Source organism: Mastigoproctus giganteus, chromosome 5 (assembly GCF_048544385.1).
Source record: "Mastigoproctus giganteus isolate SK-2022 chromosome 5, ASM4854438v1, whole genome shotgun sequence".
NCBI lineage: Eukaryota > Metazoa > Arthropoda > Arachnida > Uropygi > Thelyphonidae > Mastigoproctus > Mastigoproctus giganteus.
In genome coordinates, this window is record NC_143579.1 from 125924479 (window position 1) to 125936496 (window position 12018).

The 12018-nt window shown below is 35.9% G+C and overlaps 1 protein-coding gene across 1 annotated transcript in view; it reads right to left on the reverse strand.

Moving 5' to 3' along the window:
• Window positions 1-1991: 1991 nt before the first annotated feature.
• The window catches only part of Abp1 (Actin binding protein 1), a 298710-nt gene continuing 288683 nt past the window's right edge, over window positions 1992-12018 (reverse strand). The window contains exon 14 of the transcript XR_016546934.1: window positions 1992-2938. The gene's annotated coding sequence lies outside the window, so the exon portion shown is untranslated. The remainder of the gene's footprint in view (window positions 2939-12018) is intronic.

The following is a 12018-nucleotide window of genomic DNA, read 5'->3' on the forward strand; positions in this document are numbered from 1 at the left end:
CTGCACATGGGTAGCAGTAACCCCAGGGAAACTTATCAACTGTGTGGTACTACACTCAGGGTAGTGGAGAATGGAAAAGACCTGGGGGTAATTGTGGGTAATCTCTGAGAAGTGCGGACATGCTGCTAGGACAGTTCGTGGGGTTTTGTCAATGATATACAAAAACTTTGCTAGCAGGGATAAGGAGATTTGCCTTCAGCCAGGTGGTTGATTGTTGGAACAGGCTTCCATATGATGTGGTAACAAATGGATTGAATAAATTCATGGGAGAAATTCTTGGATCGTACAGATGGGTGAACTTTTTTTTGGGGGGGAGGTTGTCTAAGCTTGATTTCTTGCAACATTTGCCATTACTACTACTACTCTGGATTTTACATGTGCCAAACAGAATTTTTAGTAACCCCCACCCCCGTTTCAAGTTATTCAGAAGATTTGAATCCTATATAGTCACCCTCCAATGCTGACACTGACAGAAAGCTACTGATGATTTATTTCTTTTACAATGTTTTTATTGGGAATGGAAGTTTTTTAATTACTGCCACTGTAGCAATTGAAAAATGACACATTTTTCAGAGCCATCACCACTCCTTTCCCTGTCTGTGCTACTATTAGTGGCTGCTGTTTTTGTTTCGCTATCAGGAAATATATTTCTGAACTGCCTACATGATTAGCCAAACTCGGGCAGATTATATTCTTTTATAAATAATGCAAAGTAGCACTCAAAGTTGTATGACAGTACCTTTCACTGTGCAATTCACTCCAAGTGTCAGAAAATAGACTGCAATTCCTGCAACTTGAAATGGAAAATTCACATCAACATACAGTATACATGTGTTACCCTTTCTAGATTTCACATACATGGAAAACCTTGTATTGAATGTCTTTATGTAGTTTTACCAGATATGGCAGCTACATAAATGATAACCCTGATCTCTGCTCTTACAGCTCATTTTTAAAAGTTTTTTACATCATTAAGAAATTCTACAAAACTAATGAGTGAAATTTAACTAGATAATATGATGTGATGGTTTTTAATTTCTGTAAAGCAAAATGAATTTAAAATTAAAAAAAAACAAGTACACGTGCTTCTTTTATGAATAGATGAGCTGCAATTGTAAGTTGTGAATTTTGAGTTACCTTTTATATTGCATAGTATAGCATGAACCAGCGCTATAATGCTCAATACGTTCTATGCTGATATCAATATTTGTAAAAGAATAAGAGAAGTTTACCTCAATATGATATGTACAACACTTCCGTATGATACTCTCCAGAAATTAAAACGAAAAGAATTAAAAAAATCTTACATTACAGTAAGAAATAATTAACAATAATTAAAAATCAAATGAACCAATATGAACCAGAGCTATAATGCTCAATACGTTCTACATTGCTATCTGAAGTGTTCTACATAGCATATTGAGGTAAACTTCTCTTATTCTTTTACAAATATTGCATAGTGTAATGTGGATACCTTCTCTAAAAAACTGTGTGGAAAATATGAGAGCAGTAGTAGGAGCTACCATAAATTTAAAATGGTCATCATGCACACTGCTTCTTCCAAACCTGAACAGTCTTTTCCAATTTTTCACAATCTCATATGATTAGCAATCCTTCCCATATGCAGTTTTCACCTCCCCTCGATTTTAAGCCATTACTGGGGTAAAAAAAAGAACTGTCTAGTCACAATTCTGAATAATTTTGAAGGTTATTGTTACGTACTGTAAATACTGAGATAAGTGTTTACTCATCTTATATATGAGATGACTCATAGGACATACATTCATTCAACGCATATAAGGATTAGTAACATTGCTACATTTTTATAGCTTTACCATTTGACCTCAAAAGCAAAATTTTCACTTTATTTTTCACTTAGGTTACCAAACAAAAAAAAATTTTTTTTTAAAAATACACACATATATTCACAGCATGACTGACCAAGAAAAGAAAACTCTTCAAGGGGCAGTTAATAAGTATTTACCCTCACCTAGAAATATTTGAGTTTGGGACTTGAAACCTGGCAAGCAGTTTCATTCTTCTGTATGTAGCTACACATTATTACTGCAGATGAATTCTTCCAGGCCTCTTGAACAGAACTCCTCAGTTTGAGTAGAAAACCATCTGCTTCATTAATTACTTCCTCATCAGTCTGCAGCCCCATAATGGTTTCTTCATTTTAGGAAAGACAGGGAAGTCTGAAGGCGAGAGTTGAGTGCTGCAGATTTTCAAAGCCACACCTAACTGCAGCCTTATGAGCAGGAGCATTGATGGCTAAGATCTGTGAGTAGTATTTCCCAGTGAGGTTTGGACTTTGGAAGGTAATCTGTATGGATGATTTTGAATCCCAGAAGGCTGTCAACATGACTCAGACAACTGGACCTTGCTTTTTTTGGGGGTCTTGTGAAGGTGAATGTTTTCTCATCTGTTTTGTTTCTGGGTCATTGTGGGGTACCCAACATTCATCTATTGTCACAATTCTGTCAAAAAAAATCAACATTCACTTCACAAAGCTCCAACAATTTTCTTGTGAAGCTTTTGAAGAGGTGTCAACAATCTTTGAACCCATTGGGCTGTCGCCTTAGATATCTGCAAGAACTCATGCATTACGTTGCAAACAGATCCATGGTTAATGTTCACTTCATTTCGAAAAAAAATTTAGTTACATGTCTGTTCCACTTTAGCCATTATAGTCTGTGGCTGAGATGAGTCTTCCTTCTGTTAGTCATCATGCACACTGTTTCTTTCACATCTGAATTGTATTTTCCAAATTTTTGCAGTTTCATATGATTAGCAATCCTCTCCACATACAGTTTTCATCTCATTGCAGATTTATTATTCTCCTTTGCCTTGCAAATGAAGAAATTTTATAATGGAGCCTACTTCCAGCATACCACCTCTTGCTGTATTTATTGCTCTAGCTCAGTAACCAGCAGTTCTAGAAAAGCAAATAAATATACATTAAACTAGCAGTGGCACTGCTCCTTTTGTAACATGAGTGAAATTTCGTCTTCTGACAGCTAAAATTTTAACTAATATTTTATAAAGAGTATTTGCTTTTTTGAATTGTGTATTTAGTGTAACTGACCTACCAGTAGATTGCAATGTTTTTCATTTCAATTCTACTTTTTTTTTTTTTTTTGATGATAATTGAAAATTTTGCAAATGTGTTTTTTGCCCTAGAAACAAAAAAAAATAAATTATTAATTATATTTATATTTTCAGAAAAATGTAGGTCATAAAATAGGAGCACAAAACACTTAATCTCTGCCAAATTTATGCTTGTGAAGATATTAACTGCATGAAACGTAGTGGAAGTATGTTTTCATCACATGAATCATTTTTTGTGATGTTGAACAAGAAATTATTCATGTTCTTTTTTATTCAAAGCTTCTTGTGCCTTTCACCACATGAATATTTTCCATGGTTGAAATAGAAAAACAATCACAGTATGTCCATTGATATGCCCTTTTTTTATCATGGTCATTTTATCTTTCTTATGAACCCCTTGATGTGTGCTTTTTTTAATCATGATCGTTTTATCTTTGCTATGAACAGCCTTTTCATATTACCACCTCATGCTGATTAAAATTGATGCCTTTAAATTCTCATTAAGGAAATAAAAATCCCAGGGACAAGGGTATAGTTTTCCGGTTGATATCATATTTACCTAGGGTGATCAAGCATCCTGGATTTTAAAGTTTAGTCCCAGTGTCCCGAATTTTTTTTTTTCGGAGCACACTAATGTCCCAGTTTTTTTCTATTAACAGCAATGGTTTATACAATAGTTTTCTCCTGTTGATATGTAATTATTTCAAAAATCAAACTACTTCATTTACTTTTCTAAAATACAGTGTCATATTAAGAGAATGGTGCAATTAAGGCAACCACAGCCTCCCATTCTTACTGTCTGAAACTCATTACTAGTACTGAGAATTCATTGCTAACATTCTTTCTAGTACACCATTCTCTGTCCCTTCTAGTTCTTCATAATGTTCATGATTTCCAACCATCTTAGTATTAGCATATGATGCAAGAAAACAAGCTTATATAGCATCAGCCAAAAAAAAAACCTTCCCATTTCACCCATCCATTCACTCCAAATGTTTCTCTAGTTCTGCTTGAACTTAAGTTGTTTACCTCCACTACAACAGTCTGTTCCAGTAATCAATTACCCGCTGGCCAAAGGCAAATTTCCATACCATCTATTCTACAACTGTCTTTCCTCAATTTGAATTTATGGCCCCCTCAGGTTCCTAATCTGAGCAAGTAGAATTATCTCATCAGCATTGAGCTTGTTCAAACCATTCAAGGCCTCATACACTCCAATCAGTTCATCTGTGAGGTAAACTGACTGAGGTGTATGCCTAGTCTCCAGACACTACAATTTGCAGAATTTAAGCCATCTTTGTAAGAGGATCACTTGGTTCCATTCAACAATCTCGTTGCCCTTCTCTGGAGGATGCGGAAAGGTCAGGGAATGACCACCGCATATCCCCAAGCAATATGGCCTTAGTTGCTAATGCTCCTAAAAACACAAAAAAAAAAACCACACAGTTAATACGTTACTCTGGGGTTACTGCTACCCATATGCAGTACTTTACATTTGTCAATTTTAAACTTCAGTTGCCACCTCTCAGCCCATCTGCTCAACTTTTCTAGTTCCTGTTGCAGTAGCATACTGTCAGTGTCATTAACAACTAACCTTCATATCATCTGCAAACTTTGACATTAAGCCTGATATACCTTCATCAATATCATAAATACAGAAAACAACAATGGACCCAACACTGGACCCTGGGGGACTCCACTAATAACATTAGTCCATTACAGGCAGTGTCCATTTACTACTACTCTGCCTTCTCCCACTCAACCATAGCAGCAATTTTCCCTTAATGTCATACTGCTCCAATTTGTACAGAAATCTTCCATGTGCAACAGTATCAAAAGCTTTCCTAAAATCCAAGTATATGAAATCAAAATTATTTTTTTATCCAGTTCCTTTATGACCACATCATAGTATCCAATCAAATTGGTCCAACAGGGCTTCCCCTTAACAAACCCATGCTCTGTCTAAACTATAACTGCAGTCTTGTCTAGATGATCCTGCAGTGCTTCCTTAACCAGTGCCTCCATTAAATTCCTCGAATCAGAAGTTAAACTAACAGGTCTGTCATCCTTGTGTCACCCTTTTATCCTCCTTTGTGAATTGGGGTCATATTTGCACATCTCCAGTCCATGGGGACCTCCTCTGAGTCCAAGGAAGCTCTCATAATTATAGCTAAGGTACCTTTCTTATGTTTAGCTTCAACAATTTCTCATCCACTTTGCTCTCAGTTATTACAAAATCATTTAGATTCCTGCCAGAGTTTGATAAACTTCTGGCATTCTTCTTCCTGAATAACTCCTCATGTGTGAAAGCAGAAGCAAAATACTCATTCAGTTTGTCAGCTACCTGAGCAGGATCCTTAACAGTCGAACCATCAATATCGAATGGAACAATCATCCCCTTCCTTTTATAGTTTATATAAGTAAAGAAATCTTTGCTGTTTTTCTCTGCATCCTTTGCCAAAGATTTCTATTAATCTGCCTTTGCCCACCTTTGTGATTTTATTACACACCAGCTTATATCTACCATAGGCTTCTGTATCACCTGATAATTTATATGCATCCCATGCATTTTTCTTCTCTGCCACATGTCTCATTAGGTCATCTGACATAAAATTAGGCCTAAACCTTGAACAACATTTCTTAATTGGTATGAAAAGCCTAGTAGCTTCCAAGATTAATTCTTTGAATGCTTCTCATTTAGAATTTACTGTTGGTAACATCACCAGTTGGTTCCACTATACTGTCCAAGACCATCGTAGTCACCTTTAAGAAAGCAAAAATCATTCCTTTTACCCCTGATGGTAGTTACATCTTTAAGTAAATCCCACATCAGTACAATGTGATCACTCAACATTGCACTGTCCACCCATGTCAACTGGATGCACTTTGTTAAATTTTGTTTCTTAACTAACAGCATAATCCCTCCTCCCTTCCTATTCTGTCTATACTTGTTGTACATATTGTACACCTCAAATTCTAATTCTGCATTCCTTATATCTATCTTCTTGAACTCTTGCTAAATTCAGTCAGTCACAGCACTCTATATACATTACACTCTGATACCTGGTGAAAACAACATTATGATCTGTTCTCTGTGTTAGTGCAGGAGAAGAAGAAAGAATAGCAATATTCTTATCTGCAGATAACTGAATTTGGCAAAGTTTTTGAAGAAGCCCTAAGCAGAAATGTATTCAAAGAGAGAAAGAACTGATAATAATGTAGAGTGTGAACTGTGCAAATGCTACATAAACATTGGTCATGGTGGGAGACCTGAAGTAGCCTATCATGTAATCATTTTGTAATAACTGAGAGAAAAGTGGAGGAGAAATTGTTGAAGTTAAACATAAGAAAGGCATTGAAGGGATCTATCCAGTTATATTAAAGGAAGCAGAAAAGGAACTAAGCAAACCCTTAGCCATAATTATGAGAGCATTCTTGGACCCAGGGGAAGCTAGCACAGACTGTAGATGTGCAAAAATAACTCCAATTCACAAATGGGAGATCTAAGGGTGACACGAGTAATTATAGCAGACCAGTTAGCTTAACTTCTGTTCCGGGTAAAATAATGGAGTTACTGGTTAAAGATGCATTGCAAGATCACCTAGACAAGACTGCAGCAATAATTCAGACAGCATGGGTTTGTTAAGAGAAAGTCTTGTCTGATAAATTTGATTGGATACTATGATGTGGTTACAAATGAACTAGATGCAAAAAATAATTTTTAAATCATATACTTGGATTTCAGGAATGCTTTGGACACTGTTGCACATGGATGATTACTGTACAAATTGGAGCAGTATGATATTAAGGGTAAGTTGTTACAATGTATAAAAGGGTGATTGAGTGGGAGAAGACAGAGTGGTAATTAATGGATGCTGCTCTTCATGGTCTAATGTTATTAGTGGAATCCAACAGGGTTCGGTGTTGGGCCCACTGTTGTTTTGTATATTTATCAATGATATTGATGAAGGTATATCAGATTTAGTGTTGAAGTTTGCAGATGATAGAAAGGTTGGCAGGGTTCTTAATGACAGTAATGGCAGCGTGCTTCTGCAACAGGATCTAGAAAATTTGGGTAGATGAGCTAAAAAGTGACAACTGAAGTTTAACATTGGCATATGCAAAGTACTGCATATGGGTAGAAGTAACCCCAGAGGAACTTACCAACTGTGTGGTACTACACTTAGGGTGGTAGAAAATGAAAAAGACCTGGGAATGATTGTGCCGTCAGATATGAAGTTTTCTTACAGGTAATGGGGTATTTTCAATGATATACAGGAATTTTGCTAGCAGGGTAAAGGAGGTAATTATCCCTTTGTATAAGGCAATCATCAGGCCAAGCTTTGAGCACTGTGTACAGGTCTGGAGGTCTCATTTTAGAATGATGTAGAGTTCCTAGAGCCTGTACAGAGAAGAGCAACAAGATTGGTGAGGGGAACGAAGGGGTCCTTTTCTGTAAGGTGCAGTGGCTGGAGACTAGGCATCTGTGAGGTGATCTGATTGAGGTGTATAAGGCCTTGAATGCTCAGATTATGAACGCGATGGGCATAAATTCAGATTGTGGAAAGACAGTTGTAGAATAGATGTGGAAATTTTCCTTTAGCCAGCTGTGGTTAATTGATGAAACAAACTTCCATCTGTCATTGTGGAAGTTGATAGCTTAAATAAATTCAAGGAGGAACTGGACATACTTTTAGAGGGAATGGTTGTGTGAAATTGTTTTTTATTTTTTGGCTGATGCTACATAAGGTCATATGCTTGCTTTCTTGCATCTCTATTATTATGTTAATACAAAAAAATAAAGAAAATAAACGTGACTTGGAACTGCTATTATTATTTGGTTTTTTTTTTAGGAGCATTAGCAACTAAGGCCATATCGCTCCAGGGATATGCGGTGGTCATTCCCTGACCTTTCCGCATCCGGTGGTCACGGGCTCGAACCCCGGTCTAATCAAGAAGCATGTGCTATTCACTGGAGCCGCTGCCCTGGAACTGCTGGTTTTGAATATTTTGAATATAAAAAAACAAAACAGCCACTGTTCTGATTTTACCTGTTCTAAACATTTGCTCCATTTATCAGGAAAAGCATCCGGTCACCCTATACATAGCATAACCTTGTGCTCGACTTTATTGCCACCATGCACAATTTATAAATGCACTGGAGTTAGTGGTTTACTGTTTGTGGCCACAAAATCTAAGCCATTTTCTTTTATTTTCTATGATAGCTAACAAATAGGCAAATAATGAACTGGGAAGCTTTTGGATAGCTTTACATCATGGTGGCATGAAAATAATGCCATCATGATGAAAAGCATTGCCCAGTTAAGTACAGTCATTGCTACACGATGACTCTATATTGTACTATAATCTACTTAGCTGGACACAATGGATAACCAAAGTAATATCATCTGCTCTCTCAGCTTTAGCCAAGTGAAAAACAATAAACAGCACATACAAGACTAAAGACAATATTAGGAAGGTACAAAAAGGAATCAACCACAGGCAGCCTCGATTAACCTGATTAATTCATCATGCAAAATGGAAAGATGTTAATCGAATATAATAATCAGTAGGAAAAATTATAATTGTTCCGTGACCTTCAGGAATGTCCATAATGAATTTTAAATACCTTTTAAGTTACTTAAAAGGTATTTTTAAAATTCTTTACCTGTATACCATGTAAATAATAATGAATATAATTATAGAATTAAATGTTTATTGCATAAAATACACAATGAAGAAACTATCTGTTATGGAAATATTTGAACAGTGTTGGCTTTCTTTTTTTTTTTCATCAATCAATTTCTGATAACTGACAACAATCTTCTCTAGAGGCCCTGGTAAAATAAATATTGCAGAGAACATCAAACAAACGGTTTCATCTAATTCTTTTACCATTATTTCCTTTGCGGTAACATTTTCATCTGACTCATTTAAAAATTATTTTTATTTTATTTTTATTTTTCGCATTTAAAAATTAGAATTTTTAAATGCAAGTCTGCACGTGACTTTATTAGCAGGAGACAAACAAGTAACACATCTGCTTCCGATGGCTGGTGGAACACACCGGGGCGAGCAGAGGGCAAAAGCTTGTTTATTGCCCATCCGACGTACGATTCAAATCTTTTTCAACTATGACATAAAATAAGATCGCGTTAACTGGAAATTTGCATCATTTAAAGTGAAAAGTGTTATAATTTTTTCAAATAGCAGTAACTGAAAAACGCGTTAATTGAACTCGCATTACGTAAGGGCGCTGTGCTAACCCACAAAAAATGATTCACCAGGATTAAATATTTTTCTGTGGCCCTGAGGGCAGGATGCTACTGCTGGGTTTATGAGACTTAATAGTGTGTGTGTGTTTATACATATTTATAAACAAGTTAATAATAATAAAAAATTAGGAAAAGAAAAATAAAAAGAATGGATAACCATGAATGTAAGTGAACTGCATAAAGCAATATCCAACAACATGTCATACAAACTATAAAAGAAATAAATTAGAGAGAAAAAGAGCAAAGAAACAAATAAATAACAAAGACAAAAGAGGAGTAGGAATATATGTATAAAAATTAAAAATATAATACCGAGGCCAAAAAATGTGAAATATCACAAAACAGACATACAACCCAACCATTAAAGAAAATAAATATAAAATGAACAAGAAACAAACAAAAACAACCATTACATCCAATCTTATCAGAGGGCCCCTGGTATAGCAGCTGTGAACAATGGATGTAATGGCTGCATTTCGAACGTAATAAAAATTACTGCAACAGACATTAACTAAAACTTTAGCCCAGCGAAGCAATAAAATTACAGCATGGAGGCCCTAATGCAACAACAGAAGAACAGAAAAGTTTAAGCTCTTCACATCAGATCAGATTACTGCCAAAAAGAAGGAATGAGGTTGATAACAGAAAATAAAAACAAGTTATACACACAATATGGAGGGCAGTATGAGCAGCATAAAGCATACCAACTAGCACACACTACATGCAATACAAATAAAAATAAAGCTGTAAAAAAAAAATACAAAAAAGAAGGAAAGTAAAAGAAAATAGAACATCACAAACATAATTGGCTACGTAAAGGAATATCCGATAACCCATTGTGTAAACTATAAATGTCAATAATAAAAAATTAGGAAAAGAATTTAAAGAATAGATAACCACGAATTTTATTGTCTTTTATCTATTTTCTTTAGTGATATTTAACATTTTTTTGGACTCAGCACCGTATTTAGCAGTCAACGGCCTTAACCCCGGTCACTCAAGGTACATGCACTTATGCACCCCACGCCTGACCACTCGGCTGTGGCGGCCTCTAATAGTAATAATAAATTTAATAAGAAAAGGGAAGTAAAAATTTCAGAAATTACAAAACATCAAGTCCTCGACTGTGCAAAATTAATGAACAAAAAATCTCCAGGCCCTGGGAACATAGCGATGGAACTAATTAAATAAGGACCACCAAGTCTTTTCGATCTGATAGCACAGCTGATTAACAGATGTATACAGCTAAGTAAAACTCCAAATGAACGGCAAGTAAGTTATATTTCATCCATATATAAAAAAGGAAATAAGCTGGATCCAGGGAACTACAGAGGCCTAATGTCCAGACTATACTCTAAAGTGCTTCGGTTAAAATTACAAGAGGAGGTAAAGGATAAGATAAGTGAAGAACAAAGTGGATTTAGATCAGGTTGCTCTTGTGTGGGCAATCTGTTTGTTCTTCAACAGCTGGTGGAGAAAAGAAAAGAAAAACAAAGAACAAAGATACCTTCTTTGCCTTCATCGATTGAGAAAAGGCTTATAACTCCATTCCAAGAAAGGAATTATGGAAAACCCTTCAAAAATGTCAGTTGATCTTGTGGAACTGATTAGGGAATTGTACGATATCGTGGCACATATTAAAGTTGAGAATACTTTATCTAACTCAATCTATCCAACAAAGGGGTTGAGACAAAAATGTAGCCTGTCACCTTTATTGTTTAATGTTTTCTTGGAATGTGCTTTACAAGAATGAATGAGAAGCTGTTATGGAATGGGAGTACCAATCAATGACAAATATCTTTGTCATTATTCTAAATTTTGAGTCTAAATTTTGCCGATGATCAGATTATCATTGCACAAGAAGCTTATGATTTAGAATACATGTTGAGAAAATTGCATCTTACATATGACCAATGGGGCCTCAATATCAATTTTACAAAGACAGAATACCTAAGGACTGCAGAACATCCTGATGATTTGAAAGTTACCCAGTCTATACATCTGACTTTTTCAAATATCTTGGCTATAGATTAACTAAAGAAGGATTGGGGAAAGAGGAGGTTTACATCAGAATTCATCAAAGTAGGAAGATTCTTAGTGCCCTAAACTCTACATAGTGGGACAACAATATCTCCCGTAGAACTAAAAAACATATTGGACAGTTGTTAGTGGAATCGGTACTTTGCTATGGATGTGAGGTGTGGACACTGAAAGAGGGTGACAAAAAGAAGCTTAGAGCCCCAGAGATGGACTGCCTACGTCGGAGTGCTAGGGTTTCTAGGCTAGAGAGGATAACAAATGAGGAAATAAGATGTATGCATGCAGATGAAGATATTATAGAATGAATATAAAATGGAGGTTGAGATGGTTTGCACATCTGCTGTGCATGAATGAAGTAAGATGGCCTAAAATTATATATGAGTGGATACACACAAGGGAGGAGAAGGCGAGGAAGCCCTAGGAAAACATGGAAGGAAAGTGCACTATCAGCCATGAGAAAGAGAAATTTGAAAGCTGAACGTGCCCACGTCCGGCGACTTTGGAAAATGGGAACGACAAGGTGGCGATCTGCTGCATTAAGTCAAACATAGATAGAAGTAAAAATTTCACAATTAAAGACATTAAAATTGTT